The following is a 21,134-nucleotide window of genomic DNA, read 5'->3' as shown; positions in this document are numbered from 1 at the left end:
TTGGAATTGCTCTGTTGTATCTACGGACTTAGCACAATACGGTTGCCCAAAACGCCAGACATACGATACACGATTCTACGATCATTACTGAACGAAACTATTTCTGGCTGTTATAATTTTATGACGTTCGGTACGTTTTGCATCTGAAAAAATATTTTGAGCACAAATAATATTCAATTAATTGAACTTCTTTACAGGAATGACTATTTTACGGATCTTTAAATCTCTGCGTACCTTAAAGAGTTTAGCGAAGAACTGTGAAGCGCCTGAAGACAGATGAGACAGTCCAAAATTTTCTACATCTACATGATTACTCTGCAATTCACATTTAAGTGCTTGGCACAGGGGTCATCGAACCATAATCATACTAACTATCTACCATTCCACTCCCGAACAGCGTGCGGGAAAAACAAACACCTAAACCTTTCTGTTCGAGCTCTGATTTCTCTTATTTTATTTTGATGATCATTCCTACCTAAGTAGATTGGGCTCAACAAAATATTTTCGCATTCGGAAGAGAAAGTTGGTGACTGAAATTTCGTAAATAGATCTCGCCGCGACGAAAAACGTCTTTGCTTTAATGACTTCCATCCCTCAACTCGTGTATCATATCTGCCACTCTCTCTCCCCTATTACGTGATAATACAAAACGAGCTGCCCTTTTTTGCACCCTTTCGATGTCCTCCGTCAATCCCACCTGGTAAGGATTCCACACCTCGCAGCAATATTCTAACAGATTGCGAGAACGTCTCAGTCTGACAACAAGTCAGCTTCGTGTAACTAAAGGCAAGGTCTTGCGGCAATACAAATCGCTGCTGCACCTCGCCTCATTTTGAAGAATTGCACTTACTGTCCGAAAACTACAAGGTCTGGCGGTCAGTGAGCTATTACCTACTGTTTTACAAATGTGACAGTCATCTAAGCTTCTGAGCGATACTATCAGGACAGCCCGTCTGAAAGACTGTGTTTAGCAGTGCGAGGTGTGAAATGCCACGGAGTCGCGTGCCCTACAGCAACGGTTAACTACGACCGTAGTCTGTAACGCGGCTGTTCGTGTCTTTAGAACACAGTTCAAGAAAAACCTACCCTGGAAACCAAAGAAAAATTTTAATGGAGAGAAAAAAACGAAGCGATAATTGTTACGAATTATTGAGGCAAACTAGAGCAAAGCCTGTATATATCGTGGGCAAGTTTTACATTAAACCACTGTTCGTTGATTACCTCCGTGTAACCGCGACCTGAAATCAACTGAACTAATTCGGAACAAACCAAATATATGGGAAAAACGCACAGACGAAGCGACTAAAACGGAAATGCATAGAAGAACGCGACGTGATGCTTTAATGTAGCAGGAACATTGTGGAACAGGTTGGACTTTGAACTACTGAAGAACCAAGTGAAGACGACATCATGGTCCCGATCGGGAGTAAGTTCTACAGACACACCAACAGCATTCACTCACGTGAATGACGAAACAAATTTCACATTTTAAGACTTACTTCAAAATTTATGGCGGTACAGTGCCAAGTAACAAGCTTCATCGCTGAGTAATACCTCCGTTTTTATGGATTACAAAAATGTGCTATGGTGTTAATATTCACCACTATCAATGTTTTGAAAAGGGATGTAATTTCAAACGTTTGTGTTATTCTTGCGATAGTTTTACAGTCATAGCGAACAGTGGTCACTGGATCACGTAGAGAGCTTACGGCAGCGGAGCACTGAAGGCGCTGTCGAGTCTGACTTTCGAAAAAATGGGTTTCCACGAAAGTCAACATCGCTGACCGAAAGTGCTACTCACCTTTTCAAATAATCCAAAATCACGTGAATCGTGCATCGTATTCGCACAGTTTTACGACGAATATAAAGTGAATCTTCCACAAAAACACCAGATAAAGACGCAGTGGAAGGAAACTTGACAGTGTTCCCCTATATCGAGAGCACTGTATGAGTAAAGTCTAGCCCTACCAATCACAGTTCAGAGCTCTAAACGTTGTCCCCCCACAGTAAACAGTGACGTTTACCGTCGTTTATAGTTACGTAGTTAAGTACAGGGTGACAATTATTGAATTACATGAAATAAAAGCATCATAACTTTAAACGGTTTGCGTTAGGACGTTCAAACTCTACGTTTGGCCGCGGGACGTGATGGGAGTTATGTGGTTTAGTGACAAACCCTACTTTCATTTGGATGGGTTCATCATCAGTAAGCGAAATTGGCTCATTTCGGGGACAGAAAATCCGCATTTCACGATCGAGAAGTCTCTTCACCCTCAACGGGTGACTTGTGTGCAATGTCCAGTCACGGAATAATCGGTGCGATATTCCTTGATGGCACACTGACTACCGAACGGTACGTGAAGGTTTTGGAAGATGATTTCATCCCTACTATTCGAAGTGACCCTAATTTCGACGAGATGTGGTTCATGCAAGACGAAGCTCGACCCCATCGAAGCAGGAGTGTTTGTCGTCCTGGAGGAGCGCTTTGGGGACCGCATTCTGGCGCTGGGGTACCGAGATGCCACTGGCATGGGCCTCGATTGGCCGCCACATTCTCCGGATCTGAACACACGCTTTTTTGTGGAGCCATGTTAAAAACAATGTGTACAGCAATAATCCCAAAACCATTGCTGATCCGAAAACAGCCATTCATGCGGTCGTCGACAGCATCTACGTTCAGACACTTTGGCGAGTCGTGCAGAATTTCGCTATTGGTCTGCGGTACATTATCGCCAATGAAGACAGGCATACCGAACTTGTCCTTGCCTAAATCCAAATATCTGTAGTGACATTTACATGTTGAAGTGTGTGCACACCGTAGTTTGATACTAACTTCCGTTTTTTTTCGTACAGTTCAATAATTGTCACCCTGCATACGATTTCAAAAAATCGTTTTTATATTCTCTTCCGTAGGTGAATTATCACACAGGAGGTCATTAATGCTTCTTGGCCGTTATATGAAATAAAGAAAGGGGAAAGAACTGGCAGGGAGGGTGAGAATTCATGCCTTCCAACCGTACAGTGCATGGTGATAATTCACTGGCGAAAGCTGAAAATTTGTGCCGCACCCGGACTTACCGCTTTTCGTGAGCCACCATCCGAACAAGGTTCCTGACCGTCTAACTTCCAACTTATCGCAGGCTGAAATGCAGCGTTACTCGTCCATTAACCCCCTACTCGCAAATTGATTCCCGTAGGCGTTCGGACGACAATAGTACATACACACTGAAACAAAAGTCAAGAAGCCGTCGCACTCTTACAAAAATGTGTATCTTTGAGTCCGACAGGACACCACGCTAGATGGCAGATTGGAACTGTGACGGACCGGGATGTTAACGTGCGGCCCAAGCTCGAGTTCCGGTCCGGCACACAATCTGCCAGGAAGTCTCAAATCAGTACACTGCTGCGGAGTAAAAATTCATCCTAGGAGTCATAAATACTTGATTAACGAAATTAAGGTTTAAAAATGTCCAAAGTGTCCCCGTAGTAAGTCAGCTCAACAGACCTACCTGCCTACACGCATGCAGATCCGTAGAGGAGCCTGCAATGTATGCGAACCTTGTCCTTCAGCCTGCGGTCGCCCAGGCTGATCCGCTTTCATGCCAACTGACCTGCTTTCCCCGACGCCACATTCCCAGTGAAACGTGTGGTCGCAACTGTTCGCTCGTCTACACACAAATAGTTTCGGAATTACAGCGGATGGAGAACTGTTTCCTCATACGCTGAATGCAGCAATGCGGCGGCCTTCTAGAGCTAGTATGCATCTTTTGCTAAGTAGCTCTAGCAACTACTAACCATTAAAAAAGGAACTCTTGGGAGAATTGTAGACTATTACATGAATATAATCACGTAGAGGGAGCCTTAGCAGAAAACGATATGGTAGACAGGGACTTGGACCGGTATTCCTACATTTGTTGGCCAGTTTTCCTTACTTTGCCATCTGAGCACATATCTTAGTTCTATCTAAAACACCTACATCTCCCGCTAACCTCCTACGGTTACTAACAGTGAGACTACTCCGAATGCCCCAGATGGCGACTATAGAAAGGTATACCAGCCAGATGTGTGACGATAGCTTGTATCTGCCACTACGGTTAAAATCTGTGTAGTATTTTCGAGAACACCAGAGATGGATAGAGAATGAATCGGGGCGACGGGGTGTGGGGAGATTAGTGATAAAGCTGAATGCTTTCTCTATCATTACGCCTTCTTTCAGGTTCAGAAATGCAATGTGCAAAGAACTATACTGACAACATCACAGCCCCTTTACACATGCAAGGCCCCCTTACGACCTCGCCAACTTATTAATTTTATAGGTGCTCATGGAGCCTAGAAATTTCACGAAAGATCTCTGATATCTATATGAAGATGGTATCTGCTCTTTAGGACATGTCCGAAAGAACAGATACCATCATATAGTTAAGAGTAACCGGCCATTGACCTCCTGTACTGGATGCACACGCATTGCCCGAACTCTTACGGGACTCGGCAAGATTGTCTGCCCCGAGTAACGAAGTGTAATGGGCAGGTGCACTACGAATGTAGTGTGTCGACATTAAGTTGGGAATGTGGGTCTCACGTGGAGCGTGCAAGGGATAAATCCCTGCAGTCGCACTATCCCCATCCCCTGTGCCCTCGATGGCTCAGATGGCTAGAGCGTCTGCCATGTAAGCAGAAGATCCCGGGTTCGAGTCCCGGTCGGGGCACACATTTTCAATTGTCCCCGTTGATGTATATCAACGCCTGTCGACAGCTTAGGGTCTTGATTTAGTTAACATTTCAATCTCTGATATCTTGCTCTGGCTGTATCCATCTAAGACCATAGTCTCCAGAGCCTTATCATGGCTCCACCTCACTCAGCGTCTCGCTCTTAAGCTAGATTTTGTTTTACAGGAAACACGCAAGTAGCTGCTGTATGTAACTACATTCAGGATAACATTTCTGGGCGCATCAGAATGACTGCATACAAACGGATTCATGTAACTACTGTTTCGGGAGCTAAAACTCATTCGCAAAGCACTACTTCAGCTACCATGGCGAGTCTGTCGAAATTTGTAACTTGCTCTAATTGTGAGCAACAACTTTAAACACAGACGACATCGGCATTTAAGGTACCGAGGAAGTGTGGAGTTAACTGAACTTCAAATGCAAGCAATCTTAATACTTTCCGTTTTTCCTTGTGCCCGTGTCTCGCATCATACCGGGTCACCATCGCTACTACCGGATTCGGCATGGTTAATGTAAGGACTGGCTTGTTGCCCCTTCTACCGCCACGTCGTTAGCACCAGGACGGAAAGCGTGTATCCCAACTGCTTGCGTACAGTGTTATCCATGTGGACTGGTGCAAAAGTTTTTGAAATGAATCCGAATAGCGCAACTAAGGCGGAGCTTGGGTGTTAACCCCGCAGTTACCAAGTCGGTTGTGGGAAAACGCCTAAAAATCAAATTCAGGCTGGCCGGTACATAGGTCGCGTCGTTAATCCGCTGGGCGCCCGAATCCCGGAAGCGACGTGCTAACACGCGCGGCTATCCGGCCGATTATCTTTTAATAGTTGTTAGTGAAGTGTGTTAACGACCAAGGGAAGAAAGCCACGTCTCCTTTATAGGCGATTGACTTCAGGAACTAGGTTGAACGCAAAGATCCCTTGAGTAGTAGGCACAGAGCAGAGAATGACGAAACTATGACAAATGCCGAATGAAGCGTGGCGCGGCAGTGACGGCGAGTTGCCATTGTAATGAGATCGGCGGCCATCCAAAGGCGCGCGCAAAGCGCTCAGACGCGCCGCCAGCTACAATTGGCGCGACGTGAGCAGCAGCTTAAGAGGGCCTGCGGCCCGGCCCCACATCTCCACTGCCGCCGATTAAGAAAACGGACCTGACGAAGTCAAACTACACAGCAAATACGCTCTGGTACACACGGTGCGATACGAATCAGTACTATCGTGAGAACGTCCCTTGACGCGCCATTAAAATTTGGGATTCGATGAAGCTGTTATGTGTCTACTAGGACTGATGCGACGAATGAAAATTTGTTCCAAGGCTGGGATTCCAATCCGGGTGTCCTCATTAGGCAGATACGCTAACCACTTCGCCACCTTGGCACAGTGGCTTTGAACAACGGCGTGGACTACCCTAGCGCGCTTCCCTCGTCAGTCCAAATTCCCATTCACGCCTCAGTCCAGTTTGTACTCCCCCCAAACTCTAACGGCATTGATAAGTGGGCTGAAGCGTGAATGGGAATTTGGACGCAGAAGGGAGTCCGTGCAGTTACGCAAAGCCATTGTGCCAGGCTTGCGTAGTGGTTAGTGTACCCAGTGATCTGGAGAGACCTGGGTTCGAATTCCGGCCTCGGTACCATTCTTCATCAGTAGCTTCAGTCTGCATATATAAATCATGTGAGACCTAATAAGGTCTCTAGTCCAATAGTTTAACTCGATCGATGAAGCTATGTTTTGACAAAGTTTTAAGCAAGTAAAGATAAAGTAAGATTGATAACGATTTCCAGTAAGAACATGCAGACGACTTACAGCGCCACTACATGTCTTGTTACTTGCTGCATTATGGTGAACTACGCGATTGTATACACCACGGCTCTTCCCTTGTCTCCCCGGGCAAAGAAGTTAATTTGTTGCGTAAATAGGCTGGGGAAGGAAGGGGCGGCTCAACAAACCCACCATACCTCTATTGACTGCACACTTTTTTCGTCTCCCGACACTGACCAAGCCAATGTACCGATTTTTTCTCAGTTTTGTGAAAAATCGTTTTGTATTACTATTTTGGGCATTTTCATATCCCTGGCCAATCCACACAACACCATGGAACTTATGTGACTGCATCTTGCTAACTGGCGGACGGGAATTAATATCTGTAGACCACTCCATCAGTTCTCGGTATGACGATCGGTGACCGTTGATTTGATCAATGAATAGCAATGAGCGTGGAAGAATCACTATCTAAAGAAAGTTGGTACTGTTGGTACTGTTTGTACTGTTTTAGGGCGAAATGCAGATCTTTTACCCATTGTAAGCGCTTTCTTCTATGACGGGGTTAGTGGTGAGCAGTAGTTTTGTGACAACTGTTAACGGCAGTGTCTGCTTGTACCATTTCGTGTTGCCTATCATGATAGCCACGACTCGTTCAGTTGTGATATGGTGCAGATGTGTCTGCAGCTGTCGGGCTTACATACTAGTCGGAAGTGGCCGACGCTACATACAACTGACACTAACAGTTTTCAGTTTACCTTAAAGTAGTTGCACAAAGCATGAACAGAATCAGAACGTGACTTGGAGGCTAGTTTTGATGACTGTCCTGTCGCGCAACCTTGTAGCAAATTTACTATTCTGGCGAGGACTATCCTGAACAACATACTGGACTCTGTAATTGAGTTACAAGTGCGAGGTTCTATTGTCACTAAGGTTCGATCTTTGAATTTAATGACGGGAAACTTGGTTGCTTGGTCGGTCGGTTGACGGGTGTGAAGGGACTGAACAGCGAGTTCATCAGTCTCTCGGTCAAGGGAGTTCATCTATGGTTAGTGATGTCCGCCAGAAACTTTGCGGACTGTGTAGGGATTTTAAAATCGACGCAACTGAAACAACGTTGACGCGAAAGCTGAGAAATAATTTAAGGAAATAAAAGCACTATGACGAGAGAAACTCCACCGTATTAAAGTTGGAATGTAGTGAATACCTTCTAGCCGCAGGAGAATTAGCAGTGGAAGTGAGTAGGCAAAAGTGTAATGGAGATAGTTTTGTCAATTACGAAACAAGGTGAGAGATGTAAGCAGGTCAGCTAGTGAGGGGGGCCAGGCGATTGTCCCTCGGGGCTCTGGACGCCACGACGGCCAACTTTTTATGGCCCGAATATTTTGCCTCGCTATCGCACTGTCTGGTGTAATTTTAGAATACCACCAGCAGTACCCACTTCATCTTCGGTGTAGCAAACGCTCGCTCTAGAGAGTACTAAGTTTCGTGTATACAAATTAAAACTGCCTTGAGATTTTACAGCTAATTAATACGCAAGTTTACGTCGTTTACCGATTGATTTCCACGTCTACTGAACTGGCGAGAATACTGCTTTGGATGACTTACTTCCCAGTCAGAACTGAACCGAACTGCACACCAGTGAGGGTAAATACAAGTAGTTTTTTGCTGCAACCTGTCCTCAAGAAAGACAGCAATACTGATTTTTGCTATTTACTTTGTGAGCTCTCGTTAATGTGTCGGCGGATATACAGGTAAATCTCGTTATACGCGATAATTATGTTCTGTGGAATCGCCGTGCATACCGAATTCGCTATCTAGAGTTACTTTATATGTAAATTATGCGGTTAGGTTCTCGTTTACTCACATGTTCTCTTTAAAACGGCCTTTTTAATATTTTTTACCAAAAATAACGATAAACTTTCTGAAACTCATTTTATTTCAATATTTATACACTTAAAAATTTAATGCTGAAACACACAATAATACACATTTACATTAAGACCATCTACATCCTGAACAGCATCAGGTTCTTCTACATCGGAAGAATGTGATGGTGCTTTAGTCAATTCAGTTGCCGTGGTGGATTTTCTTAAACGCAATTCTTAGTAGCTGAAGTGCTCTCGCTAGGCGCTTGACATTCATTTGAAGTGCCACACTGTTTTGCAAGGAGAATGTTCAACATTTCTCTTCACTACTCCTTTAGCATCATGTTCTTCAAAAAATTGTCATTGCATCTTTGATCATTCTGAAGGCCTCTCTCCTTAAATGTCGAAAATTTGCTTCGCAATACAGTTTTTTGTCACAACCTCTAGCCTCTTTTTGAATTCCTCGGCTCGAACCCCATCTGCCGCAGCTGCCTCCCCTACAATTTTTATGCCGTGAAAGCAAAACGAAGCTTGAAGCGATCAAATCAACTTCTGATGGCCGAGAAAAGTGCCGGATCGTCGTCGTCTTTCGTTAAATATGCATACAAGCTCTTGGCTTCAGTTTGAATAGCAGCTCCACAGAGAGGCACGTGTTGTTAGTTGTGGTACTCAGTCCAATGGTTTAGGTTTTTTCCTCGTTCTTTCCATCGCCTCCGAAAGATATTTTCTTACTAGTCACTCAAATCAGTTTAAGGTTGACAAGTTTTTCGAATTGACTACGCATTGTCACGAATATTTCTCACAGTAGTTTCACTAACGTATGTACCAATATCACAGCTACCCAGAACTACTTTATTTCTCCTGAATACGATCTCCGTACACGCTTCTTTCCTTCGACATTAACACTATTTCCTATTACTCGGCATTTTAAATACAGACCCTGTCAACTACGACTTCACAGCTATACTGGTCAGAACTGACGATTCACATCTGGACAAACATGACGAGATGTGCGTTCAGATGCGCTAACGCATCACTACTTCCCTTACTGTTAACAGATGGCAGCACTGGACTTAAATCTAAAATTGCGGAAATGCGAATAACGAATCCACATACAACGGGTCTGCCTGTAAAATGCACCATCGATTATTCACACACTTCATCGTAAACGTCAGTTTCTTTCTTTTCACACTGTCTTCACCTGGAGGAACATGCTAACTGCGTCAGCTAGATTGACGTGGTACATGAGAATGTAGCATGTATTTTTTCTCGCGTTCAAGTTTCTACATGAGAACACTACAGTTTTGAACACTTATGTGGGGCGCCACTGCATCTCTCACACGTGAATCAGCTCCTCAGTCATATGGACAAAACGCTGGAAGAGGGACGAGTAATTATGTTAAAAGGTCAGCGTCAGTCTCAGAAACAGAGGACTGACGTGGTCTCCCTAATTATCTACCTGGCATGTAACCAAATGAGCGACAGACATGCCATCGGTACATGGGACGACAAAATTTGTAGCTCAATGAAGTAGTCCAACATTCCCCCTCTCCTCAAAACGCGCAGAATCTTTTATGCACTTCATCCAGTGTCGTCAGAACAAACGACTTTTGCATCTTTTATTGCGTTTTACATAGCGCTTTGTATTCGTTTGTAGGTTTCATGAAAACCGACCGGTTGGAAAGAACGAATTAAATTTATCCACCAATTTCAAGTTTATTTTTGAGTTGATTGTGCGCTCGCCAAATTCTGAGATGCTACGGCCGCGAGAAGCAGCATTCCATTCACATGCTGTCTCCACGTGCCCCGTCTGCGAAGTGATATCGCGCTTTACCAAGCGGCTCAAGTGCGCAGCTACTACGTTCGACTTAAGATATTACTGAAAATGCACGCGTGTTAGATGGAACTGTAATCTTACACGCGGATAGCTGCAAATTTAGTACATAGTGACGGAACATCTATTTCTGCAATCAAATATTAGATCTGTTAAAGAGTTGCAAATCTTTTAGTAATGTGAGTCGCGTTGCAGATATCCTTAACGGCAGAAAACCGTTAAAATGAGCTACGAACTGTCGGATGTAAGTCGGGGTACAAATGAAAATATTAAAAGCAATTACACGTTAACAAACAGTGGAAATTTTATACCACGTTCGTTTTGTCGGAAATTTTCTGTGATAAAATTTTAATATCTCTGTTACGAAAGCGTCCGTTATTGGAAACCAACTTTTGTATACTGATGGAAACATTTACTGGAAAATACAGAAACAAAGTACTCTTCACTTTCCCTCCGAGAGCTGTTCATCCAGCTACAGTTACAGGGTGGACTTAAATTTTAACGTAATCATTTTTTCACATACGCAAAAAATTGCTGTGTAAACATTACTACTTAATTTCAGCCCGCGAAGTACTGGTCTGCAACGGGTAATAATTAAGATAGTTATGCATCTTAGACAAATTCTTCCGAAAATTTTGATGTTTTTGGTTAACAAGAATCCCGCACGACAATTGATTTTTGTCATTTTTATGTTTATGATACGTGAAGTTCATTACTCAAATACATATGTGCCAAAGCAGTTCTATGCAACTCAAAAATTCTCGATAAAATAGATTGACCGATCGACTTTAATTCAAAAAGTTCACATCCGATTTTATCGACGGGTCACATGGCTCCAAGGGAGAAAGATCGCCTACGACGTGGCTGACATAGGTTCGACTCCCGGCTGATTTAAGTATTTTAGTAATGGTGCATTTTCTGCCAACATCCCCGTTAAACGTGAAGATGTGGAAGGTACATGGCGCTCTATACTGGAAAGTCCTGCTTCGAGTTGTTTCTTTTTGTGTGTGTTTTCCGTTCGGATCAAATATTTACGAAATTTACATGTAACTATCAAATACGCTAATTAACACATATTAATTGCCATTTTATACGAAAATTATACCTGTTCTTATTTCAAAACACATATCGCAGACAAAAGTTCTTTGTTACCAATCCACTGTGAAAGATTAACAAAGTTTTTTTTTACATTAAAACATTACAAATTAATTCTTTCGTCTTTATGTATTTAATGTTTCGACGAAATGCTCGTGGAACATGCAGCACTGTTTAAAAATTTGCATCGCTCAGGAATAGAACCCAGCGACCCACGGTGCAGGCGCACATTCTACTATAAAGCTATGTGGACCAGCGACAAATCAGGCCGTGAATTGAGGAATTAAAGATGTTCCGAAAATTTCATCGTCGGTTTTCGTGAGAATTTTGGGAGTGGAATGAAACTGTTGCGGGGGATTAATATTTGAGTTCCTAATTTGACGTACCATAAATATAAAATTACAAAAATCCGATTGCAGTGCGGTTTCCTTTGAACTCTTACAGTTAGTAGAATTTCTGTTGAAATGTAGTGAACTTCAGATACATCACGTTTTATTAATTTTTCCCGAATAGTTCATATTACATTCTGCATCTTAGTAAATCACATTTAAGACATATTGGAGTGCATAGTTTCACGGCGATATGTACTAATAAAGTTTCCTCGGGATTCCAGCCGCGTCGAGTGGTTTAAAATCCACGAGCTCTCGGCCAAGTACTCCTCGGTCATTGTCAAGTTGTGACTTCTGGTTATTGCTGCCGCTGCTGCTGCTCCTGCCGTCCATTTAAGTCATTTCAGCCATCACTTGCACACGAAGTGAGACTCTAAAGAATTCAGCATTATGAAGCCATGAATCACTTTGACACAATTGGTGGCCTATGTTCCCCTACACACACAGATTTAAGTACAATTAAGATAGCCGCTGGTCGGAATATAAACACGATTCACGTATAACAGGCTGACAATGTTTCCATAATTTTTACCTATTATAAAATATGTTATATAGTCTAGCAAATTTCGTACTGTTCTGTCAATGAGGTAAATCGCTTACACGAAAACACATTTATCATACAACAGACAGTTAATTTTGCTTGTTACTAGCGATCACTAGTGACATTTTTAAATTAGGCTTAAATACATAAAGCAAGTACAATGGATGTAGACTGCGGTAGTTATGCAGGAATGACGCTTGCACAGGACTGACTTGCATCAAGATATGTATCAAACCAGCGTTTGAAGGCGAAAACCACAGCTACCACCTGAAAATTCATTGACAGCAGCTGTATTACGCGTAAATCTATTACGCAATAGTGTCTCTAACCCGGATTTCCCGCTTATAGCGAGCGGTCGGCTAAATCATTTCGGCTATCCGTGCACGCTACCCGGACCGACCCGAAATTAATCCAGCGCGTAAACATTGTTAAGGATGGCCCTTAATACCCTGCCCTCTTACTGTCACATGTTTAGTGATTGGTTGTTGGATTTAAAGGGACCAGGCTGCGAGGTCATCACTCCACTCTGTATGCATCGAACCAAAAATAGTTCTCGGAAGGAGGATAGAAAAGGCAAAACCTGGGAAGCCCAACTGTAAGCAAGATACATAAAGACAGAAAATCAAGGAGAAGTGGGAGACGTGTGAGAGGGAGGAAAGGTGCGCGAGCCGCTCTGCCCAGAATGCAGTTGTAGGTCCCCGGAGCACGGTATGCGGAGGGAGACGCACTAGCACTACCTCACCGCCCGTTACCCCAAGAAAACGAGCACAGACGAGATGATACAATTTTAGCAAACATTAAAAACGGTAAACGTGGAAGAACAAGAAGTATAAATTGGTGGGAAGGGTAAGGGCCCGGCCAGATCGCTGAGCAAGGGCCGCCATAGGGCCAGAGCGCGCGAGGGGTGCCCTTCAACCTTCAGGCGGTCAATGAGGAGAGAGTGCCTGAACTCTCAGAGCCGAGTCGAAACAATCACTACACGCAACAAACGGCTACACGGGTAGCAGGGGTTGTGTGGCGTGGGTTGGGCGGTCTTTTAGGTTAGATGGCCTTGGGCAAGTACAGAAAGGGCAACAGCCTCAACGGGTGCGGGGCAAAGTCAGGACATGCGGGGACCAAGCAGCAATCGGTATTGTAATTGTCAACTGCCGAAGCTGCGTTGGTAAAGTACCAGAACTTCAAGCGCTGATAGAAAGCACCGAAGCTGAAATCGTTATAGGTACAGAAAGCTGGCTTAAGCCAGAGATAAATTCTGCCGAAATTTTTACAAGACGGTGTTTAGAAAGGATAGATTGCATGCAACCGGTGGTGGAGTGTTCGTCGCTGTTAGTAGTAGTTTATCCTGTAGTGAAGTAGAGGTGGATAGTTCCTGTGAATTATTATGGGTGGAGGTTACACTCAACAACCGAGCTAGGTTAATAATTGGCTCCTTTTACCGACCTCCCGACTCAGCAGCATTAGTGGCAGAACAACTGAGAGAAAATTTGGAATATATTTCACATAAATTTTCTCAGCATGTTATAGTCTTAGGTGGAGATTTCAACTTACCAGATATAGACTGGGACACTCAGATGTTTAGGACGGGTGGTAGGGACAGAGCATCGAGTGACATACTGAGTGCACTATCCGAAAATTACCTCGAGCAATTAAACAGAGAACCGACTCGTGGAGATAACATCTTGGACCTACTGATAACAAACAGACCCGAACTTTTCGACTCTGTAAGCGCAGAACAGGGAATCAGTGATCATAAGGCCGTTGCAGCATCCCTGAATATGGAAGTTAATAGGAATATAAAAAAAGGGAGGAAGGTTTATCTGTTTAGCAAGAGTAATAGAAGGCAGATTTCAGACTACCTAAGAGATCGAAACGAAAATTTCTGTTCCGACACTGACAATGTTGAGTGTTTATGGAAAAAGTTCAAGGCAATCGTAACATGCGTTTTAGACAGGTACGTGCCGAGTAAAACTGTGAGGGACGGGCAAAACCCACCGTGGTACAACAACAAAGTTAGGAAACTACTGTGAAAGCAAAGAGAGCTTCACTGCAAGTTTAAACGCAGCCAAAACCTCTCAGACAAACAAAAGCTAAACGATGTCAAAGTTAGCGTAAGGAGGGCTATGCGTGAAGCGTTCAGTGAATTCGAAAGTAAAATTCTATGTACCGACTTGACAGAAAATCCTAGGAAGTTCTGGTCTTACGTCAAATCAGTAAGTGGCTCGAAACAGCATATCCAGACACTCCGGGATGATGATGGCATTGAAACAGAGGATGACACGCGTAAAGCTGAAATACTAAACACCTTTTTCCAAAGCTATTTCACAGAGGAAGACCGCACTGCAGTTCCTTCTCTAAATCCTCGCACAAACGAAAAAATGGCTGACATCGAAATAAGTGTCCAAGGAATAGAAAAGCAACTGGAATCACTCAATAGAGGAAAGTCCACTGGACCCGACGGGATACCAATTCGATTCTACACAGAGTACGCGAAAGAACTTGCCCCCCTTCTAACAGCCGTGTACCGCAAGTCTCTAGAGGAACGGAGTGTTCCAAATGATTGGAAAAGAGCACAGGTAGTCCCAGTCTTCAAGAAGGGTCGTCCAGCAGATGCGCAATACTATAGACCTATATCTCTGACGTCGATCTGTTGTAGAATTTTAGAACATGTTTTTTGCTCGAGTATCATGTCGTTTTTGGAAACCCAGAATCTACTATGTAGGAATCAACATGGATTCCGGAAACAGCGATCGTGTGAGACCCAACTCGCTTTATTTGTTCATGAGACCCAGAAAATATTAGATACAGGCTCCCAGGTAGATGCTATTTTTCTTGACTTCCGGAAGGCGTTCGATACAGTTCCGCACTGTCGCCTGATAAAGTAAGAGCCTACGGAATATCAGACCAGCTGTGTGGCTGGATTGAAGAGTTTTTAGCAAACAGAACACAGCATGTTTTTATCAATGGAGAGACGTCTACAGACGTTAAAGTAACCTCTGGCGTGCCACAGGGGAGTGTTATGGGACCATTGCTTTTCACAATATATATAAATGACCTAGTAGATAGTGTCGGAAGTTCCATGTGGCTTTTCGCGGATGATGCTGTAGTATACAGAGAAGTTGCAGCATTAGAAAATTGTAGCGAAATGCAGGAAGATCTGCAGCGGATAGGCACTTGGTGCAGGAAGTGGCAACTGACCCTTAACATAGACAAATGTAATGTATTGCGAATACATAGAAAGAAGGATCCTTTATTGTATGATTATATGATAGCGGGACAAACACTGGTAGCAGTTACTTCTGTAAAATATCTGGGAGTGTGCGTACGGAACGATTTGAAGTGGAATGATCATATAAAATTAATTGTTGGTAAGGCGGGTACCAGGTTGAGATTCATTGGGAGAGTGCTTAGAAAATGTAGTCCATCAACAAAGGAGGTGGCTTACAAAACACTCGTTCGACCTATACTTGAGTATTGCTCATCAGTGTGGGATCCGTACCAGGTCGGGTTGACGGAGGAGATAGAGAAGATCCAAAGAAGAGCGGCGCGTTTCGTCACCGGGTTATTTGGTAACCGTGATAGCGTTACGGAGATGTTTAATAAACTCAAGTGGCAGACTCTGCAAGAGAGGCGCTCTGCATCGCGTTGTAGCTTGCTCGCCAGGTTTCGAGAGGGTGCGTTTCTGGATGAGGTATCGAATATATTGCTTCCCCCTACTTATACCTCCCGAGGAGATCACGAATGTAAAATTAGAGAGATTAGAGCGCGCACGGAGGCTTTCAGACAGTCGTTCTTCCCGCGAACCATACGCGACTGGAACAGGAAAGGGAGGTAATGACAGTGGCACGTAAAGTGCCCTCCGCCACACACCGTTGGGTGGCTTGCGGAGTATAAATGTAAATGTAAATCTTCGCGAGTGAGACGTAAAACATGGTCAGCCGTTTACGTACATTCACATAAGGGGCACAACATTGTTTACTTAAGTCGTTATTCACATTTACCTGATTAGCAGCAACTTTTGAAGTGCCTTTGCGTCAAAGAAGATTCAGTATTTTTATATGGGTTGTAGTTATCCACATAATCCTCGGATTTGTACAAATTGCGCCTGAAAAGCATCTTCCAGCCACGAATACCGCACACGTTACTACTACTGGCAGCCATGGTTTTTGGCACTAACCACTGTTCACATGCACATATCCTGTAAAAGTCGCCATTAGTAAGACAAATTAGAAACAAAGCTACCATATCTCGGCTGATCTCGGAACTATCAACTAATATGGATAAAGCTCATCCAGCACCATGTTTTGTACACAACGTCTTCGGCTGCCCCTTAACACTATTTAGAGCAAAGTTCTTCATATGCTGGTTGTCCCTCCTGAGATCTGTCACACAGTCTCTGTTTCGGCAGATATATGCCATGCAGGCAGCCGAAACAAATACTGGTCATCTCGGTTCTTGCGATGACACTGAATGGGAAACGCCGATTTGTTTCCCGTTACAAACGCAATTATTTTGAAGCAAAATTTCTCGTGTCCATTCGATAGAGCTGTCACAAATTAGTGTAATGAGATATTCGTTTCATCAGTAAGTATCAACATGGACGTTAAAGCACTAACAGCAGAGTGTCTGTGATGTGGGTCACCGATGTTGATCAAGTTTTGCAAGGACGTTCTATATTGAAAGTAGACACTTTTCGGCTTTTTGCTAGACGTTCCCCACATTTTGAAAAATCTCGGTCAAAGTTCATGATTGAAAATATTTTCAATGCTACACATCGAACGTGTCTGAAGACAAACTTTTTTATTAATATAATGTAGGGTCCAACATCAATTACGTTTGTGTGTTTTGATGCTGCAGCTAAGGTACCCATCATTCTACGTACTTAGCAGGGCGAGGTCGAGGAACGAGACGTTAGACTATCAAATCTGTGGTCCGTGTCCGATTGTTGAGAAGGGCTTTTTTCCACTATATTTTTTCGGTGGATCTGGTAATGATAATACCTGCCTTTTTTCGAGTAAAATATCGGGAAGTGTGATTAGTAGTCAAATAAGTGTATATAATTCATAAATAGTTATTTTCATTGTGGTACATGAAGCGCTACGATAGAACTTTCGTAGATAAAGCTCAAGCGACCTGCACCGTGAAAGGGGTATCACCGAAATGCACCCCCTTTATCAACCGAAGATGTTTACTTTTTCCAACAGGAAAATATCTCGTGATATCAATATCATGCGAAATCACAGCAGAGCAAAGATAGGGAGGATGCTATCAAAATCCACGCGTTCGTCCATAACCGGTTGTCCGCGCCTGTCTCAAGATCCGCTTTTATAAACTTGGTAGGCATTCAAATTGATTTCACGAATGTGAATCAGGTACGTTTTTTACTAACAGTGTACGGGAAACATGTCAATGATGAGAGATTTCGCTCGTGTGTTACGCATGCTGCGAGAAATATTTATGTTCTGATTGCTTTTATGAACAGTTGACATCTACTGATTGCGAGAACGCTCACGAATAGACGAATATACTTCAGGTGTACTTTAGTACTATCATGATTGAAGTACCTCAATACATTGTATATACTTACTGTTAACCACACCTCCCGATGTTTTACCTTAATAAAGGCAAAGAAAAGTACTCCCATTATCTGAATGTTGCCAAATACACCGAAAAAATATCTAATGAAAAGCCACGATGAATCTAACACGGACCAGTGGTTAGGTAGTCTAATACCTTGACGGCCGACCTCCCTCTGCTAAAGGCGTCGAATGCCTGGTATCCAAGTTACAGCATGAGAACACAGAAACGTTAGTAACAAACATTAACTTGTGACTCCATATTAATGTGTTTTCAGACGATCTTCGATGTGTAGCAACGAGAATTCTTCGTCATCAATTTTGACCTCTATTTTTTCCAGAAACTACGGACTGCCTAGCAAAACGTGAAACACGCGTCTATTTTGAACATAGATAATCCTGGCGTAACTTTATCAAAATCGGTAGCACCGCCCTGGCCCTCGCTGACTCCCAGTACCACACAGGTGAGCAGATCATTCGCATTCGCACTAGACTAATTTCGGACCGTTCTATTGAATGAAAACGTAAAATTCCGATTTAAAAATCTTTTGTTTGTAACAGTAGGCAACCCACGCTTTCCGTCAACACTGGGCTTCGCATGAAAGACGTGAGGAGCAATATTTGTTTCGTTTGGCTGCAGCTACACATCTCAAAAGCTAAACTGCAAATATCTGCCGAATAACCAGGGAAAATGCGCCGGACGGCTCTTAGGATCTCACTGTTAGAGCATTCCAAAAGAATACCAAATTTTGCAAGCTGACTTTGGCTGATCGCGAAGTTACTTCGTAAATATACGTAGCAGTCTTCTTCAGTGATGTACAACGAAGAGAAACAACATTCTGTTACAGTAATGGTGAAAAGAAATACGAACAAAAAAGGCTTACTGAGCAGTAGTATTCTGATTGTAATGATGTCCACCATTTTTATGTTTTCAAAATGAACGGACAAATGTTGAATTCAACACTACCTTGTCACAGCAAGAGACGATGTTTTTCCTGTCGAAGTTGTGTAGTAAACGTGACAGGCTTCTGCACACTGAGCGAGTGCGTGGCTGCACGCACACTCGCGCGTCCCGGAAGTGGCGAGCCGGATTTGGCGACACCTCAGAGACGCCGGCCGAATACGAAGGCGCGCTGCCCGCTATGCGTGTCTCGGGCATTTCCTACTCACGCCGAGATCCGAAAGCGCTTCACTGGAATTTTTCGCATTCATTGCAAGAAATGTTTCAAGGTAGTTTAACTTTGCTTCCTCCATCTGTCACCCCTCACGCTGAAATGATCCAGTCAACAATTGTCCTGCAGCAATATTCATGCTTCTTCCGGTGGCTTCTAGTCAGCAGTGACGATACGCTGCTAACAGCTTTCCTGTAAATGATGATTTACAAAGGAAGCTTTAGACAGCGGATTCTACTAGCAGCGTTATCGAAATTCACCACGGCCATCAGTACAATTTGAAAACAGTCTTCAGAGCTGAATTTAGCGTGAATTAATGGCAACTAATTTATCTGAAATGGGTACAAAGGAACAATTTCATGAATTAAAAAAAACGTGTGCGACAGAACAAGCATGAAAGTTAGCAAGTAACAATTTTAAAATCTAACACTAGTTCCATACAGAACGTTTTTATTATCGAAAATAGGCATGTAACTACTATATAAAGACAAGTAGTGGTTCAGCGTTGCTACCTAAGTTCTCGAGAAGTTGTTGAGCGAATATTTTCTTAAACAACACTGTACAGGTTCTCTATTGAAACCAACTGCGAGAAAGAAAATGCAGTGCTGTGAAAATGCGCGGTTATGTTTTCCTTCTCACAATTAGTTTCAGATACGAGAGCAGGGCATTTATACCATCACACAAATTGTTTCTTCTATGTATATTATTCCTCCTTAAACAATTTAAAAAAAAATTTGTACTCAACTAGGTGCTGTTTCCGTTTTCTTCCTCACAGTCTGTTTCGAGAAGAGGAAAGTTGCATTTATGGCTTATCTGCTTATAATTGAAATATTACTGCGAAATCTGAATTGTTTGAAACTTAGTAACCTTACCAGTTTCTAGATTAAACCTATGCGAAATACTGTCACCGAAGCTACCACCGTCACAGATGCAAGCAAGCAAAAGCAGGGTTTAACGTCCCGTCAACATTTAGGTCGTTAGAGACGGAGAACAAGCCGTTTAGGTTTCAAAGATGGGGAAGGAAAACGACTGTGCCCTTTCAAATGAATCATCCCGGCATTTCTCCTGAGCGATTTACGGTTTTTGTGGAAAAACTATCAGGAAGGTCGTCCTCTCGAATACGAGTTCTGTGAGCAGTAGGAGACGTCTCTCGTACCCGGTGTACCAAAGATCCCAACCGATTTACCCATTCCAATTTCTACGAGAGTTTTGTTGAAAATAAACAGAGCTCAAGCTCAGAGAGCGGGAAAGAGGAGATGGCAGAGGGAGAGGGGAGGAGACAGAGGGGGGAGGAGTAACAGGAAAGAGGACGTAATGGATACGAAAGGGGGGGATGATTAGGACGTAGCCTATACCCGATTCCCATAGATATTTAGCAATTGCGAAGCATTGCCAGGTTCGCTAATAATACACAAGTACCTGCGACAGAATCTGCAATTTGAACGAATTTAGCGTGTTCAAATACAAAGAATGCTGCTTAGTTTCAATATTTGGAGCACACAGTAGAATAGGAACAGCATAGCCTGGCAGTGAAATGAAGTCACGTCGTGACGGAACTGCGATTAGGCGGCGGATACCTGCGCGCTGGCGTCACGAGTATTCTTTGCGCACCGGTCTTAGGAAACTGCTGTGGCGCACCCTCATGACGTAACTGAAAAGGGATCTGAGATCACCGGTGAGATCACACGGCCCGGCCGGCCTTCAAGCAACGGTGTCGCGGGGCTGAACAGGCAAGCCGGCCACGCGTCACTCAGAAAGTGGGACTCAAAACGAGGTAACCCTTATCGGCTATGCCGCCTCGACTCGAAGACGTGTTCCACCGACTGAAATATTGCTAAATGTAGTGGGCAGAGTTATTTACGCTGCTGGCATATTCATCACAGGACTATACAACAAATTCATCATTCACGAAATATTAATACAAAATGCAATATTTATTAATTGCATACAAATAATCAGACAGGGATTCTCTCGACGTGTCGAACATTTGTCGTGTTTAATCTGACAGTGCAACCAGAAGCCACGAAAGATTTCAGCAGATAAGGTGAAGTAGATGATCCACTACCTTCTGAACGGTGTTCTTCCGCTAAGCTGTCAAACAATCCGAAAAACTGCGATTGAAGAAAATCACAGCATACAGTCACAGACAGAATCTAATCGAAGAATTCTTACGACCATGT

General features: G+C 43.4%; 1 protein-coding gene and 1 non-coding gene across 5 annotated transcripts in view; one reads left to right on the top strand and one right to left on the bottom strand.

The window, feature by feature from the left end:
• Window positions 1–21,134, bottom strand: part of LOC126470151 (plasma membrane calcium-transporting ATPase 2-like) — a 374,428-nt gene that overhangs the window by 328,367 nt on the left and 24,927 nt on the right. The gene's annotated exons all lie outside the window — the stretch shown is intronic.
• On the top strand, window positions 4,632–4,706 carry Trnat-ugu (transfer RNA threonine (anticodon UGU)). Its single transcript has one exon. It is a non-coding gene; the product is annotated as a tRNA-Thr (tRNA).

Source organism: Schistocerca serialis, chromosome 3 (genome assembly GCF_023864345.2).
Source record: "Schistocerca serialis cubense isolate TAMUIC-IGC-003099 chromosome 3, iqSchSeri2.2, whole genome shotgun sequence".
Lineage (NCBI taxonomy): Eukaryota > Metazoa > Arthropoda > Insecta > Orthoptera > Acrididae > Schistocerca > Schistocerca serialis.
This window is presented reverse-complemented; position numbering and strand designations above follow the sequence as displayed.